Below are 15,808 nucleotides of genomic sequence, written 5' to 3' on the forward strand. Positions count from 1 at the left end.
ACCCATCATTATCATGACTATATTAAATAATATTACCTTAAACCGTAAAGGGTTTTATAAATTACCCTTTAAGGGAGGAGTTACCCTTTACGGCTCTTGGAAATATTATATAATATAGTCAGGATTAAAAAAGGCCGTGAGATGCTCAATTTGTTCTTTACTTTGACTTGTCTAATAAAAGGAATAATATGTACCAACGATATCCTTGCGTTCATCGTCTCCGTCTTCCGCGCTCGTTCTTTTTCGCTTCGTTCCAGAGGTTTTGAGCTGCGTCCGGACTCGCCATTTAGGCGCCTAAATCGCTCGACTTAGGGTGGACGCCATCCTAAAGGGTGTCCAAACTCGTCAGGCAGCGAGAGGGCGCAAATTTAGGCGAAAATTAAGGCGCCTATTCCAGTCCCCGCATGTAGGGCACAAGCCATACTACAACCCATATTACAACCCCGTACGCCATATTACAACCCCATAATGCCAAGTGCTAGAAGCGAGGTAACTAGCAGAAGAATAATCGCATTTTTGGGAGTGTTTTATCTATGTTGGTCACAATTACATTGGTTATATCTTTGGGAGAGTAAACTTTCACTCGTTGAAAAAAATGAATGCTTTATTACCGAGAGGTGGGAAAAGGCACAGATTTCCATAGGCAAGGGTATTTGGCGCCTTCCTCACAAATGATATTTAATTCCGGTAATAACTTCATTTTATCAAGTTATTTGATACAGATACTTGAAATGTAGAGGTAACTACGTAATTTTTCGTTTGGTACCTAATTTAATGGATAATGGATAAGAACATCTTCTATTCAAGTTATTCTGTTTACTCATATTCGCGCATATTTTCCCGGGATACCGCAGTAATTGTATCTGTGCCTCCCTTGTGTATTTCTCAAATCTTATTTTGGCCATGATCACCTTCTTAAGGTGATGCCCAGCCCTAATGCCCAGCCGGGAATTCTTAGAACCCTATTGCCGTTCTTTTGTAATATCAACGTTACGGCAAATAATCTTCAAGCGTGATGTTGTGCTTGGAGAGTGTAAGCATTTAGGAGTGCCCTTAGTAAAAATATAATTCTGTCGGACTGAATCCAAATGGGTTGTAGGTCGATCGCCAAACTTTTGCAAAGGGAGTCCCCGTTTCACTACGTAGGCCCACAAAGTAATAAAAGCAACAAAAATGGAAAATTGCTGACAAAGACTAATTGTAGGATAAATATTTAATTGATACTAATCATAACTTAAAAATATGAAACCTTTGGTAAGAAAAGTACGCAAAAATATTAATGAACAGCACACGACTCCAAGAATATCTCAAAACCACTGCTGACAGGGATATATTACTGACACGTAAATTACCCACGAGTAGCATAATATATATTAAGATGATAAGTCCAAAATTATTGATATGAAATACTATCCAATCTAATACTCAAAGCAAAACGAGGGTGCCTTCTTTTCACTAGGCACCCTCCTTAAAGAATCCTAATGCCCAGCCGGTTGGGGCGCCGCGTTCTCGTCCACGGTCACTGAGTGGGTGCAGTGGGCCCAGTCGCACAAGCCAAAGGTGCGGGGAGGCTGAGAACTAAACAGCAAGGTGGCAGCCCCGTTTCGGGCGCCAGCCGTCACTTGCGCGCGCGACGGGATGCTTTTGTTTGCGCGTGACGCCATCGTCAAGGTAAGCCGCTCGAGGACGTTTCGCTTGCGAAAGAGAGAGGCGGAAACAGGTCTTTCTTCTTCGGAGTTTTAGAAATGCCGCTAATACGCAGGCCCTACAAGAGAAGCCGGGAATTCTTAGAACCTGTGGCTCACGGACGTGTTATTTTAGATATTTCTTTAGATTATATATTTTTTATCCAAACATGACCCCAATCGCGGTTGGGCAATTTTATTCTGATCCCTTATCGTCCGTGGGAACAATTACGCCTTAAATATTCTCACGACTAACATCAAAGCATTGATGGCACGTACAATTGCAATAAAGTCTCATGATTTAAGTTAAGACATGAAGCCCGCGACAGTTTATAATAAAAACCATACTCAAATCGAAAGATTTTTACAGACTTTGTAGAAGCAATCACGAGAGTAATATAACATTTGGATGTCGCAATATAACTCAAAAATATAAATAGAGAACACGTAAATGGGAACTCACATTTCAGAAAGTTTTATCTTTCGACCCTCTCTGAAGTCTTCTTCAGGTAAGAGTGCAGTCCGACCGCATCGCGGTTGCAAAGATACCCTGAGGAATTTCGTTTGTGTTGCCATAGATGACGTTTTCGGCTCTGAGCGGACTTTTTGGATTGAAACTGAGGAGGGCGTCAAATGGAGGGAGGCGTATGTTTAAAAGAGAGGCAAGGACAACCCCTCAGGATTTTCAGCCATGAGGTGGTGGATGAGTTGCATGTTGTATCCGGGAATTCTTAGTGGGATACATACGCTTTCGGATATCGTAATTGACCTTTGCCTCGTGGGCAGCGCGTTGCCGACTCACTCTCTCCACAGAAACTATTATTCCCCGAGGTGGCCTCTCGCGTCGGCGAAATTGTCCCTCGCCCTCGTTGGCGGGCTCGCACAGGTCAAAGTGCAAAGGCGAGGAGTCTCGACGTGTACTCGTTTTAATTGAAAATTGGCAATTTTTCCGCAAAATAAAATTTATTAATGCAACCGGTTTCAATGTAACTAAATCATCGCCAGGTGATGGACCTGACGATGATGTAGTTACATTGAAACCGGTTGCATTAATAAATTTTATTTTGCGGAAAATATGGCCAATTTTCAATTATTCATGATATTTTACCACAAAATGGGAAATGATCAAAAAAGGGTTGTCTAAAGCCGCAAAAGACACTATTGGAACCGTTAACGCTAAAAGGACTAGGAAACCATGGATCACGGATGAGATGATTACAAAGATGGATGAGCGGCGAAAATGGAAGAATATAAATACAGAATTAGGCAAAATGAAGTACAAAGAATTGAACAATAAATTGAGGCGGGCAACAAATAAGGCAAAAGACGCATGGTGGAAGACGCAGTGCGAGGATATGGAAAGTCTGCAGAGGAAGGGTGAAATCGGTGCGCTGTACAGCAAAGTTAAATCGTTATCGGGAAGTAAGAAAGGAAGAGCTATGCTAACAGTTAGAGATAAGGCGGGTAAGGTAATAGTTGACGCAGGAAAGATCCAAGAGAGATGGAAGGAGTATATAGAAGAACTGTATAGTAAAGAACTCAGACCAACACAGTTAGACATTGAAAAAGAAAATGACGTAGAGGAAGACAGCTTAGGTCCAGGCATACTAGACAATGAGATAGAAAGGGCATTAAGGGAGATGAAACTAAATAAGGCCGTGGGGGTAGATAACATTCCCGTGGAACTTTTAAAATGCTTAGGAAAATGTGGGAGGAAGAGGCTATATGGGCTGATCCGTAGCATTTATGAGGAGGGGATCTGGCCGGAAGACTTTGTGAGATCAGTTTTAGTTCCGATTCCGAAAAAGGTAAAGGCCACGTCATGTGAGGACTATAGGACAATTAGTTTGATATCCCACGCAGCTAAAGTTGTTCTCAGGATCATAAACAAACGGATAGAGAGTAGGGCAAATGATTACTTAGGGGATGATCAGTTTGGGTTTAGGAAGGGGAGAGGTACGCGTGATGCCATTGCAGTAATGAGATTATTAATCGAGAGGAATATAGAACACAACCAGGAGGTATTTGCCTGTTTCGTAGATTTCGAAAAAGCGTTTGATAGAGTGAATTGGGAAAAACTAATGAGTATATTGCAGAAAATAGGAATAGATTGGAGGGAAAGGAGGCTAATCCGCAACCTGTACATGTCTCAGACTGCTCAGGTGCGGGTGGGAAACGGGGAGTCAGGATGGGCAGTGTTAGGAAGGGGTGTAAGGCAGGGTTGCCCATTATCACCGTTGCTGTTCAACCTGTATGCTGAGGAAATGATCAAAGAGGCATGGGAAGAACTCGAGGTAGGAATGAAAGTGGGCGGGGAATTCGTAAAATCAGTTAGGTTTGCTGATGACCAAGCTTTAGTTTGTCAGTCAGCCAAGGGGCTGCAAGCATTGCTGAGTGAATTGGAAATTCAGTGCGACAGGTATGGGATGAGAATCAATATTAATAAAACAAAGGTTATGCGATTTTCTAGAAAGAAAAAGGGCAAGCTTAACATCAAAATAGGAGGGCAAAAACTAGAGCAGGTAGAACAGTTTACGTATCTCGGTAGTGTTTTGGACCAACACGGTCAAAGTAGTAGGGACGTAAGGAGAAGAATTGCGCTAGGCAAAGAGGCTTTCACGAGGAGGAGGGAGTTGATGACGGGGACTTTGAGTAAGGATGTTAAGAAAAGACTCGTAAAAACTTTGATATGGAGCGTAGCTATGTACGGCGCGGAAACGTGGTCATTGAAGCAAGAGGATAGACGTAGACTGGAGTCTTTTGAAATGTGGGTGTGGAGAAGAATGGAGAAGGTGAAATGGACAGAGAAGAAAACAAATGAGGAAGAACTTGGTATCCTGGGCGAAGATATGGGTTTTGTTGGGAGAAATTCTATGGAGGCAGGAAAAGTGGATGAAGGGGGTGTTGACCGGCAGTGGGATGTTGAAGACTGTGATAGATGGTAGAATGTTGGGCAAAAGAGGAAAGGGAAGGAACAGGATAGGGATCTTGGACGGGATGAAGGGCGGAAGAAAGTACTCAGAGATGAAGAGGGACCTGGTGTAGAGTAGAATTTAGGGTTGTGTTTTGTTAGTAGTCACAAAATATTTGTTTGGTAGTTGTGTCCATCGAAAAACCTACCTTAACCGGTAGATTACCTTAAAAAAAATTTTACCATATCACGCCTGAAACGTCTCTTGTTATATCTCTTCAGATATTTGCGATGGCGCTCATGATTCCAGAAAAACCGGATATTTTAGCGATGAACATTAAAATATTTCGGGGTAATTTAAAAATATGCAGTTTTGGGCCGAACATTGCTCAAGATATTCGCCAATATACCGTTCCTCCTTGTTTGTAATGTGCCTGAAAAATGAATATTAATTAAAATTAAATAAATTTATATTATGTTAATGCCTTAATATTTGTCTTAAAATTAATGCACATACTAATATTCATACGCGCCATGCAGTAATGAGATCACTTATCGAGAGGACTATAGAATACAACAGGAGGTATTTGCCTGTTTCGTAGATTTCAAAAAGGGTTTGATAGAGTGCATTTGGAGAAACTAATGAGTATATTGCAGAAAATAGGAATAGATTGGAGGGAAAGGAGGATAATCCGCAACCTGTACACGTCTCAGACCGCTCAGTTGCGAGTGGGGAACTGTGATTCTGGATGGGCAGTGTTAGGGAGAGGTGTAAGGCAGGGTTGTCCGCTATCACCGGTGCTGTTCAACGTACGACGTCTGTTCAAAAAGTACCACGACTTTTGTGTTTTTTCAAAAATTATTTATTTATTAATGGATATCTATTTTGTCCCCTTCAAAGTAATAACCATTAGATATTATACACTTGTGCCAACGTTTTTTCCAATCCTCGAAGCACTTCATAAAATCATTTTCTGTGATCTTGTTCAGCTCCTCCTTCGATGCAGTCTTCATCTTGTCAATCGTAGGGTAGCATGGCCCTTTCATGGGCCTCTTCAGTTTCGGGGACAAGAAAAAGTCACTGGGGACCAGATCTGGGGAATGTGGTGGCTGCGGAATTATTAGTGTGTTGTTTTTGGCCAAAAATTCGCGCAAAAGTAACGATGTGTGAGCAGGGGGTTGTCATAGTGCGAAAGCCAATGTTGGTTCTTCCACAAATCGGGGCGTTTGTGGCGGATTGCTTTGCTCATTTTGCGCATAACTTGCAGATAACATTCCTTATTCACCGTCCTACCCTGTGGCAAGAACTCATGATGCACCACGCCCCTGAAATCGAAGAAAATTGTAAGCAAAACTTTCACATTCGACCGAACTTGGCGCGCTTTTTTCGGTCTTGGCCCGGGCTGCAGTTCCATTTGGATAATTGAGCTTTAGTTTCCACGTCATAATCATAAACTCATGATTCGTCACCAGTTATGAGCCTCTGGAGCAAATTTGGGTCAAGGACAGAGTCATTAGCAATGTTAATGCGTTATTGTTTTTGGTCGACATTGAGCAATTTTGGTACGAATTTCGCCACGACCCGTGTCATGCCCAAATCATTGGTAAAAATCGAATGGCCCGAGCCTGTCGATATGTTTAGCTCCTCAGCAACTTCTCTTACGGTGATTCGACGATTGACCAATACTATTTTTTTCACTTCATCATTGCTTTCGTCAGTTGTTGACGTGCTCGGGCGTCCGGCACCCTATTCGTCGTTCACATCTTCTCGGCCCTCTGAGAACATTTTGTACCTCCCATAAACGTTGCTTCGGTCCAAGGTAGCTTCTCCATATGCCACAGTCAACATTCGGAATTCGCCCGAGCACTTAAATTCGTTTTTCACACAACATTTGATACAGATTCTTTGTTCCATTTTTTGGGAGAGGCAAAAATCGAAGACAAGCCAAAACACGTACAAGCAAAACAGCTGTCAACAGTTAACTGAACATTCAAAAAAGCCGAACTTTTCGGCATAAGTGAGAGTCATAAGTACCAATATAACGCCACAAAAAAATCGAAAATCAAATACACTTTACCTGGGAAAATTCAAAATTCGCGATACTTTTTTAACAGACCTCGTATATGTTGACGAAATGATTACATAGGAACAACTGGAGGTAGTAATAAAGTTTGAGGGGAATTCTTAAAATCAGTCAGGTTTGCTAATGGCCAAGCTCTATTTTCTCCACCTACCAAGGGATTGCAAGCATTGCTGAATGAATTGGAAATTCAGTGCGATAGATATGGGATTAAAATCAATATAAATTAAACAAAGATTAAACGATTTTTCAGATAGGGAAAGGCTTTGCTTAGCATTAAAATAGGAGGATAAAAACTAGAGTATGTGGAACGGTTTACCTATCTAGGAAGTGTTATGGGCGAAACTAGTCAAAGTAGAAGGGAGATACGGAGAATTTTGTTAGGCAAAGAAGATTCCACAAATAGAGAAGTGATGACAGGGACGTTAAGTTGCGATGTAGATACTGAAGATATTTTAGCACCCTGTAAGCCACCGCTAGGGTTGTGGCAGGGGTGACTACACACCAGGCTAATTTCGACCCGAAAATTCTTACCGATTATCCATACCGCGGTCGGACAATGTTATTCTGATGCCTAATTGTTCGCGGAAGAAATGGCGTCTTAAATCTATCTGTTCTATACTTAATCTGTATAATTTTATTGACATGATCTCTCCTACCGTAGCACGAGGGGAGTGATAATACATTTTCAATATCACTGCTAAAGAGACATCCTTCCAATTAATGCAAGAGCTTCAATCTGTAATTCAACCTTCGCTCCATTGAGTGATTCCCAGCCTAGCTGCTCTAATATTTTGGATACACTCCTAAGTTTATCATAACAACGTTTTACAAATCCAGCTCTACTACGCTGCACGCGATCCAATTCGACAATCAATCCAACTTCGTGAGGATTCCACCACTTAGTTCCAGTATATTCTATTAATTTGACCTTACCAGCGAGAGATAACATTTATCTTTGACCTATTCATCAAATTTACCCAATACTGTTTCATTAATCTTAATTTTTAATTGAAATGAAATGGCCATTGAATTAGGATGATAGATTGGAGGCTTTTGTAATGTAGGTGTGGAGAAGAATGGAGAAGGTGAATGGACAGAGAAGAAAACAAATGAAGTACTAGGTATGGTGGCGGAAGGGAGGGGTTTGTCGGGAGAAATCCTTTGGAGGCAGGAAAAGTGGATGAGGGGCGTATAGATTGGAAGTGGGATGTTGAAGACTGTGATAGAGGGGAGAATCTAGGCAAATGAGGAAAGGGCAGGAACAGGATAGGGATGTTGGACGGAATGAAGGGAGGAAAGAAGCACACAGAGATGAAGAGCGATTTGATGTAGAGTTGGTTGCTGGATTGTATTTTGTTTGGAAAATAAGATATTCATTTGGTAGTTGGTTCCATGCAAAATCTTCCTTAACTGGTAGAGTACCTACAGTAATTATAAGTATGCAAGTACTTTCATGTATGTGTGTGTATATATATATATATAATTATGTATTTAATATAATATAAATATTTTTTCCCAATAAAATAAGGGAAAAGATTGGTAACATTGGTCACAAAAGAGTCGTAACTCATTCAGTTCCTATTAGGCTTCTACTGAGTTCATACTGCAAAAACAAGGCGGACATCCATTCGGGATATTTACAATCTTTGTACTGGCGCATTTGACCTTATCATCCCCTTGTCAATTCCTCTTCTGCGTTCTAACTTTCAGCCCCACAAACACTGATTTTTAAATAGCTGCAAACAATTATTCAAATCTGGTTGACCTACATGCACGCTCATAACTGCCCCCCATTAAACCATGGCAGTGTGAAATGCTATCTTTAATTCTCAGATTTCAAAATAGCATTATTATCGTTCTTCTCCCGGGCAGTTTTCAGCGCTCTCCCGGATTAAATTTCCCGATCCCGCGACTGCTCCGTATTAAAGTACAACGCTAAAATATTAGTCTCATTCGATTCACAAAAATAAATTTAAAAGGAAAGACGTGCGCCGTGGGTAGCAGAGGTGCACTTCATCCCGACTGAATACCTCCGCGACCAGGGAGTGCACTTTCCAATGCCTCATCGGAGAATCTATTTCACTTCACTCCAGGAGTCGGGATTCCAAACGATACCAAGCGAAACCGTGCCACAGATCTAAAACAAGGCTGATGAACGGAGAGGACTCGGCAGTTGACGAGCATGGCACTCCCGCACCGCTGGCCCTCAGCCATGCACCACCCCGCGCCTCAGTCCGGTTTCTGTCGCGTGAGGCGTCACGCTCGCCTTCCTTGGAGGAGATGTGCGTCAGTGAAGTCACGAAGCAGCACGCTCGCCTCTCCCACCCATCGCGCGCGTGACGAAGCACGAGCCTCCTGACCAACGCCCGAGGGCCGCAGGGCGTTTGGAAAGCCCACGCGACGATCAACCGTCACTCGCAGTAAGCGACGCTTTGCATAAGGGGGGCTGGTAAGCACCGCTGCGCGAACAGTAGACAAAGGTGCTAAGCAAAACAATGCTCATGAAAATAGTCATGGCCGCCGTGTCCCCAAGGAGGAGGAATATGGAGGGGCAAAGTTAAGAACTGATAAAAATACGAAAGTCCTCCGAAGTTGTCCCAGTCGATCCTCCTCAAGTTGTAGCACGTTGCGTGAAAGGACGCCACTCGAGAGAAGACCGATCCCTTGGCACGGAATGTGAGCCATCGAGAGAAGCCGTGGTATACATGGCGTGGGTGCACCGAATCTTCCCTTTCAAGACCTTTCTTCTCTTCACTCGCATAGAATTTTAGACTTCCACACGTAGATAAAGCTGGTGGATCTAATGTCCGCTCAGCTGTTCCATTTGCGACATTCCCGCGCCGGCGTCCCCGGTTCACTGGAACCTGAAATCCTACAGTCCCGAAAATGTGAATAGCGTCATTGACGAACCGGCCTTGTCAGCAATATTTGTCGGATTTTAATTAAATTGGTCTCAAAATAAAGAGAAATGTTTCCTAAATAGACACAATGATAACAGTATGGGTGTTTTGAGATTGGCCGGCGTTCGCGACATTTATCCGCTAAATTAAAATATTTTTAGTGACATTAAATATTTCTCAACTCAGAGAGCAATCGAGGAGAGTATCAATATTTTCAAATAAACCTTATCTTTCATTTATATTCCCTGGCATATGTATAATTTTCATATTTGTCGGACTATCCGATTTGACGTTACAGGGATTAAAATCCACTCACGCCGTGGGGCCGACGCCGCAGAAAGGACTGGGAAACTTGCGTTTAGGATAACATTGCATTCATTTACTTTTGGCTATTTTTTCTAGCTACGTTTGCTGGAAATGCCTCACAGAGAAGAAGGAAGCTTCGGCCGTAGAACATACCGAATTCTTTGCTATCTGAATTCTTGTGAAATAGATTTCCTGTTCCCCACGGCCATCGGCTGTATTTTCTTTAGCAGTCATTTGCTTTGAGTCAAATATACCTGATACGTAAGACATGTGGGTCATACGGAAGTTCTGTTGATTTCTGCGGATCCATTTTGGCGCACGAGGAAGGGCTCTCAGCACTGAAAAAGGCAATCGGTTTCAGGCAAGATGGCTCGCACTTCCATGAACTTAATGAATGCCACCAATTACAAACTTCCATAAGAAATGGATCGGGATGTTGGCCAAACTATGCACAATATAGCCACATTTTTGCAATTTAATGAATCAGCCTGAAATATGACAATGAATCTTTGAAATTCATCGAGCAAATTTAGAACATTTTTCCGCTAACCGCCATATTTTCTTCAATGTTTCATTATCCGAGACACCGCTCTAAAGACTCCTTTCGGTCCTGGCCGTGGTGGCTTTGTGCACTCGAAATATTCAGGCGATGCCATGTTTGCAGCCGGAGGACTGACCCCAGTGATTTCTTTCGCTTGCTTATCATATTATGGTTCCGTGAAACATCCATCCTACGAAATACGCCATTTACGGCAAATTTCCGTCCGGTATTTTTACGGTAAAAGTCCGTATTCCGTAAAATCAGTATTTTTAAATGCACGTTGACTAACCTGATGTCCCCTGCGGTGTGATATTATATTAATCAACGAAATGTTTTCTGTTATGAAAGAAAGAGCATTGGAATTTCCTACTCTGAAAAGGTTTATTTCATACGCTGCGGGGGGGGGGGGAATTCCTACTTCCACTGAACTTCCTTGTAGCCATCTCAGGGAAACAACTCTACTGTAGAACTCTACGAGTTTCCTGGAACGCCAGCACCGGTTCTCTCCTGCACATTCATAGCCCCGTGAGAAGAATGGGTGGAAGTCTGGTACAGGAAATGAAAGAGGAATCAGTCAACGACCTGCGAAAAAGCAATGGATTTGAAGAATATTATCTTCGGACTATCTTTCCTTACGATTACAGCGGGAATACCGGCAAAGGGCCCACGAATGGTAATCCAGCTAAGCAGTAAGTAGCTGCTTGAAAGCAAAATGGGTTCGATCCGACCAGGCAGAGCCGAAGCAGCACTTGTTAGAATGAGGTATACTTGTTTTTTAATGTATTCTCCGTGACAATAGCTAAGCTCTCCTTAGGTATGCAAAGAGGTTTTCACAAGGAGGAAGAAATTAACCGATGCTAGGGACGTCGCCTAACCCAAGGGCTGCTGGGCCTAATCATATCTCTTCCATATTCTCATATTTCCCACTTTTTATCTCGCGTATCCAATTTCTCACATATCAAGTCATTGATAGGAAGATATTGAGTACAATCAGGATAAATTATTTATTTTGTGAATTTCGAGAAGAGTCGAAAGTTCGATGCAGCGAATGAAACGCAAAACGTCAGCGGTAGACTTAATGAGTATATTGCAGAAAATAGGAATAGATTGGAGGAAAAGGATGCTAATCCGCAACCTTTACTTGTCTCAGGCTGCACAGATGCGAGTGGGGAACGGGGATTCCGGATGGGCACTGTTAGGAAGAGGTGTAAGGCAGGGTTTCCCCTTATCACCGTTGCTGTTCAACCTGTATGCAAAGGAAATGATAAAAGAGGCATGGGAAGAACTGGAGGTAGGAATGAAAGTGGGCGGGGAATTCGTAAAATCAGGTAGTTTTGATGATGACCAAGTTCTAATTTGTCAGTCAGCCAAGGGGTTTCAAGCATTGCTGAGTGAATTGGAAATTCAGTGCGACAGGTATGGGATGAGAATCAATATTAATAAAACAAAGGCAATGCGTATTGATAGAAATGAGCTCTTACGGCTAGTAATATTGAATGAATGTAAAACTCCAATAGCCGTAAACAGTTTACCTTTCTAAACAAAGTACAAATGAAATTAGTTGGCTAGCGCCACAAGTCAAGAAGGGGTAAAAAGGAGAGGATAAGAAAGGTGAATACGAATACGCGTATTTCGGCCACAAAGTAGCCCTCTTCAGCGCACTGAAGGGTAATCGGCACGACAACACAAGTGGAAGTGAAGGAGGGTAACGGCAATCCGAAGAATATATAGTGTTACATGTGGGGGGATGGGTGAAAAAGACAAGAGCCAATAGCTGTGGCTGTTCAGTGCGCTGAAGAGGGCTACTTTGGGGCCGGAATACGCGTATTCGTATTCACCTTTCTTATCCTCTCCTTTTTACCCCTTCTTGACTTGTGGCGCTAGCCAACTGATTTCATTTGTACTTTGTTTAGAAAGGTAAACTGTTTACGGCTATTGGAGTTTTACATTCATTCAACAAAGGTTATGCGGTTTTTTCAGAAAGAAAAGGGCTAAGCTAAACGTTAAAATAGGAGGGCAAAAACTAGCGCAGGTGGAAATCTATCTATATTGGAGAAGTTATAGGCGAAAATGGTCAAAGTAGTAGGCATATAAAAGCTACTTCAGTAATACTTATTTCTTTTCTGGTCGAAATAATTTATTCTCTGGATGATTTTTTTCTCCTAAAAAATCATGCACTGCGACAAAGAAATGAGCTACGAGCAGGAAATGCAGTTTTCACTTCCTTAGAGATAATGACACCAAGTAGGAATCCGATGGTGCCCATTAGTTTTCCAGGCAAATGTCGGAGGATCTTGAGAAAATTCAGTTACAATTATCATCTTATTTTACGAGTACTTCAACTACCAGTGCCAATTTCTCCAAGCCTCTCGAATTCATTTTCCCTCGTTTGGAGTGACAGTGATCGCCAATGAAATGCCAAATCCAAAATAATTAAATGTAGAAATTGTGGGATTCAAACATACAGGCATTTGCGCGCTGTCTCACATCCAATCATGTCCATCCCTATCGTCTTCAGGGGTCCTTTTAATGCTGATTTTGAATTTTATCGCCAGCAATAATGACGGCTCAAGTGGGGGGAGGGGGCGTGGTTGTTCATTGAGCTGGAAATCTGCTGCTGGCCGAAGGTATTCCAAACTTACGGGTTCAAACCGCGGGACATGCTTTTGAAGGACCGAACGTAAAAATGCAGAATGGTGCTTGCATGATGACTTTCCTTACGGCCCTGGGCACGCTTCGGACGCCTAGAAGGCTTATTCCGATGTCTCTGATAAATTATACGTTACACTTATGCCACGACCGATCTCCTGGTTGACTGGTGTATTGATGACTGAAGCCACGAGTCAATGCGGTCAGCAAATGGGTATCTCGTGTAATGGAGAGCGACGGAGGAATCGCGTGGAAGGCCACGGGGTGGCCGGCGACCAGAGTCTCGAGAGGAGAGGATAGGCCGTCGCCAGAGGAGAGGAGGACCGCAATGCCGCGTCACAGGGTCTGAATACAAAATACTCTCGCCGTTTCCAGCTGGTGTGCGTGGGGGAGGGGTGCAGTCGGCGGGGCCAGCGCTGCCTCCATGAGAAGGGTGGCGCTCAAGGGCGGCGGGAGGGATTGATTCCTTGGGCGCTCTCAAGGTGGCGCTCCATTCAATTGCCGAGATCGCTCCTTTGAAACGTGATGAAAACGGTGCGGATCGGCGTGACAGTTCGATGGTCACTTTGAGGTGACCCGCATGCGCCCGGAGACGCACACGGGGATATCTGAAAGCAAGCGGTTATCACTGCGGCTGCTAGCAGTTGCTATTGCTAACGCTCAGATTTATAAAAGTAATGAAAGCCGAGATAACATTCGCAATAGCCATCCGAGGCCAGCAATGGACTTGCTAGTTGAAAATGGTTTTATGGGAGAGAATATTATGAGCGGAAGGTTTTCACTTGTATTTGATATCAAATGCTGAATTTCGTCTTATCTCTAACTGTAAACACAGATTTTTACTCCTTACCTCTCGATAGTGATTTAACCTTGCTATATAGCGCACCAATTTCACCCTTTCTCTGCATACTTTCCATATCCTCGTACTCCGTCTTCCACCATGCTTCTTTTGCTTTATTTTTTACCCGTCTCAATTTATTATTTAACTCTTTGTACCTCATTTGACTAACTCTATGTTTACATTCTTACATTTTCTTCTCTCAAACATCTTTGCAATCATCTCATCCGTGATCCACGGTTTGCTGGTCCTTTGCCCATTAGCAGTTCCTATAGTTTCTTTTGCGGCTTTCGATATTCATTTTTTGATTTATTCCCATTCTTCCTCGGTAGGATTCCGCTCTTTTCCGTAGCCCACTCCTTCCACGTCATTCCAGTTAATGAGGGGATCTGGATTGGTGCGGGGGCTAACGTACTGGCTTCCCCCCAGAGGGCACGGGTTCAAATCCCGGCGGTGTTGAATATTTTTCAGAGGTATCTCGATCCCTACTTGAGGTGCTTTGTGGAGGGCACTTCGAGTGAGTACGCCGTCCGTCGGATGGGACGCTAAACTGCGGACCCCTTGGCGCCTTTCGTAAAGAGTAGGCTAATGCCGACGCCGGGTTTCTCTCCACCCTTCATCCTTTCCTGTCCATCCCCTAAGGCGCGAATGACCTCAGCAGTCGGTCGCCTCCCCTAAATACTACTACTACTCCAGTTAATGCTTCTAAATACTCATTATTTTCCCTGCCGCCTATGATACTCTTTCCGTGTGATTCCAGCTAATACTTCTGCATTCCACGTCCTATTCCGCTTGCCCTGCCTTACCTTTTTGAATCGGATGCTAACTTCATGACTAATAAATTGTGATCATAGTCCGTATCCGATCCCGGCAAACTGTGTCAATCTATCACGCTGTTTCAAAATCAGGGCCTAACCATATTACATGGTTTGCATAAAAAGTAAGGAAATGTTTTCGGAAAAATAGATTTATTCCAGATATTGCTACAATGGCTCAATATTTTTTGAAGAATTTCTTCACCTGAGCGTCGACGCACTCTTGCCCTTGAGGCTTTTCCGCAACTCCAAGGCTCCCCGGTAGGCGGGTTCCGGAAGGCCCTTAAGGGTACGCGTACGAGCTTCTTTGACGGCATTTTGACGGCCATGATGATGTCCTTTGAGGGAGGATTACACCTCTGGAAATAGGATATAGTTTGCTGGTACCAAGTCGGGACCGTAACGGGGTTGGGGAATCATCGCGATGCCCCCGTAGAAGGTCTTCGCAAACAGGCACTCTACTCTGCTCTTGATCGTCCGTCAAGACCTTCGGGCCGAGTTTAGTAGAACAAATATTTTCCATCGTCAAATTTTCAGTGACAATGGTGTGCACTGCCATCTTATCAATGCCAATATACAATCCGCGATCATGTGATTATGATTGCTCGGTGGTATGTATGCATACCTGAACAATGACCAAGTTCGTTGGTTCTGCAAGTGGAGTTCGGTAAACTCTTCCAGTAATATTCTATCGATGTTGCTTGCGTTGACTTCACTTATTCCTACTTCTTTAATCAATATTATGACAACCCCTCGCTAGCTCTCTTCCCCTCCGCTATACTACCTTGATCAAAAAGTTCCCGGAATTTATTCAGAAAATTAAAAATACAAGTTTATTCATCTAAATCTATATTGTCCCCTTCAAAGTAATCCCCATCGACTGCAACACACTTATGCCAGCGCTTGATCCAATCCTCGAAACATTTTTTATATTCGGTTTTCGGTATGTCCATCAGTGCTTCCTGCGATTTTTCCATTACTTCCTCTCGGCTGCTAAAACGCGTTCCCCGTAATGGTTTTTAAACTCGATTGAACAGAAAGAAGTCACAGGGAGCCAAATCAGGTGAATTCAGTGGCTG

The 15,808-nt window shown here is 43.1% G+C and overlaps 1 protein-coding gene across 2 annotated transcripts in view; it reads right to left on the reverse strand.

Moving 5' to 3' along the window:
• The window catches only part of LOC139696824 (tubulin polymerization-promoting protein homolog), a 93,267-nt gene that overhangs the window by 45,909 nt on the left and 31,550 nt on the right, over window positions 1-15,808 (reverse strand). The gene's annotated exons all lie outside the window — the stretch shown is intronic.

This window comes from Hetaerina americana, unplaced genomic scaffold, assembly GCF_022747635.1.
Source record: "Hetaerina americana unplaced genomic scaffold, ioHetAmer1.1.p SCAF_7, whole genome shotgun sequence".
Lineage (NCBI taxonomy): Eukaryota > Metazoa > Arthropoda > Insecta > Odonata > Calopterygidae > Hetaerina > Hetaerina americana.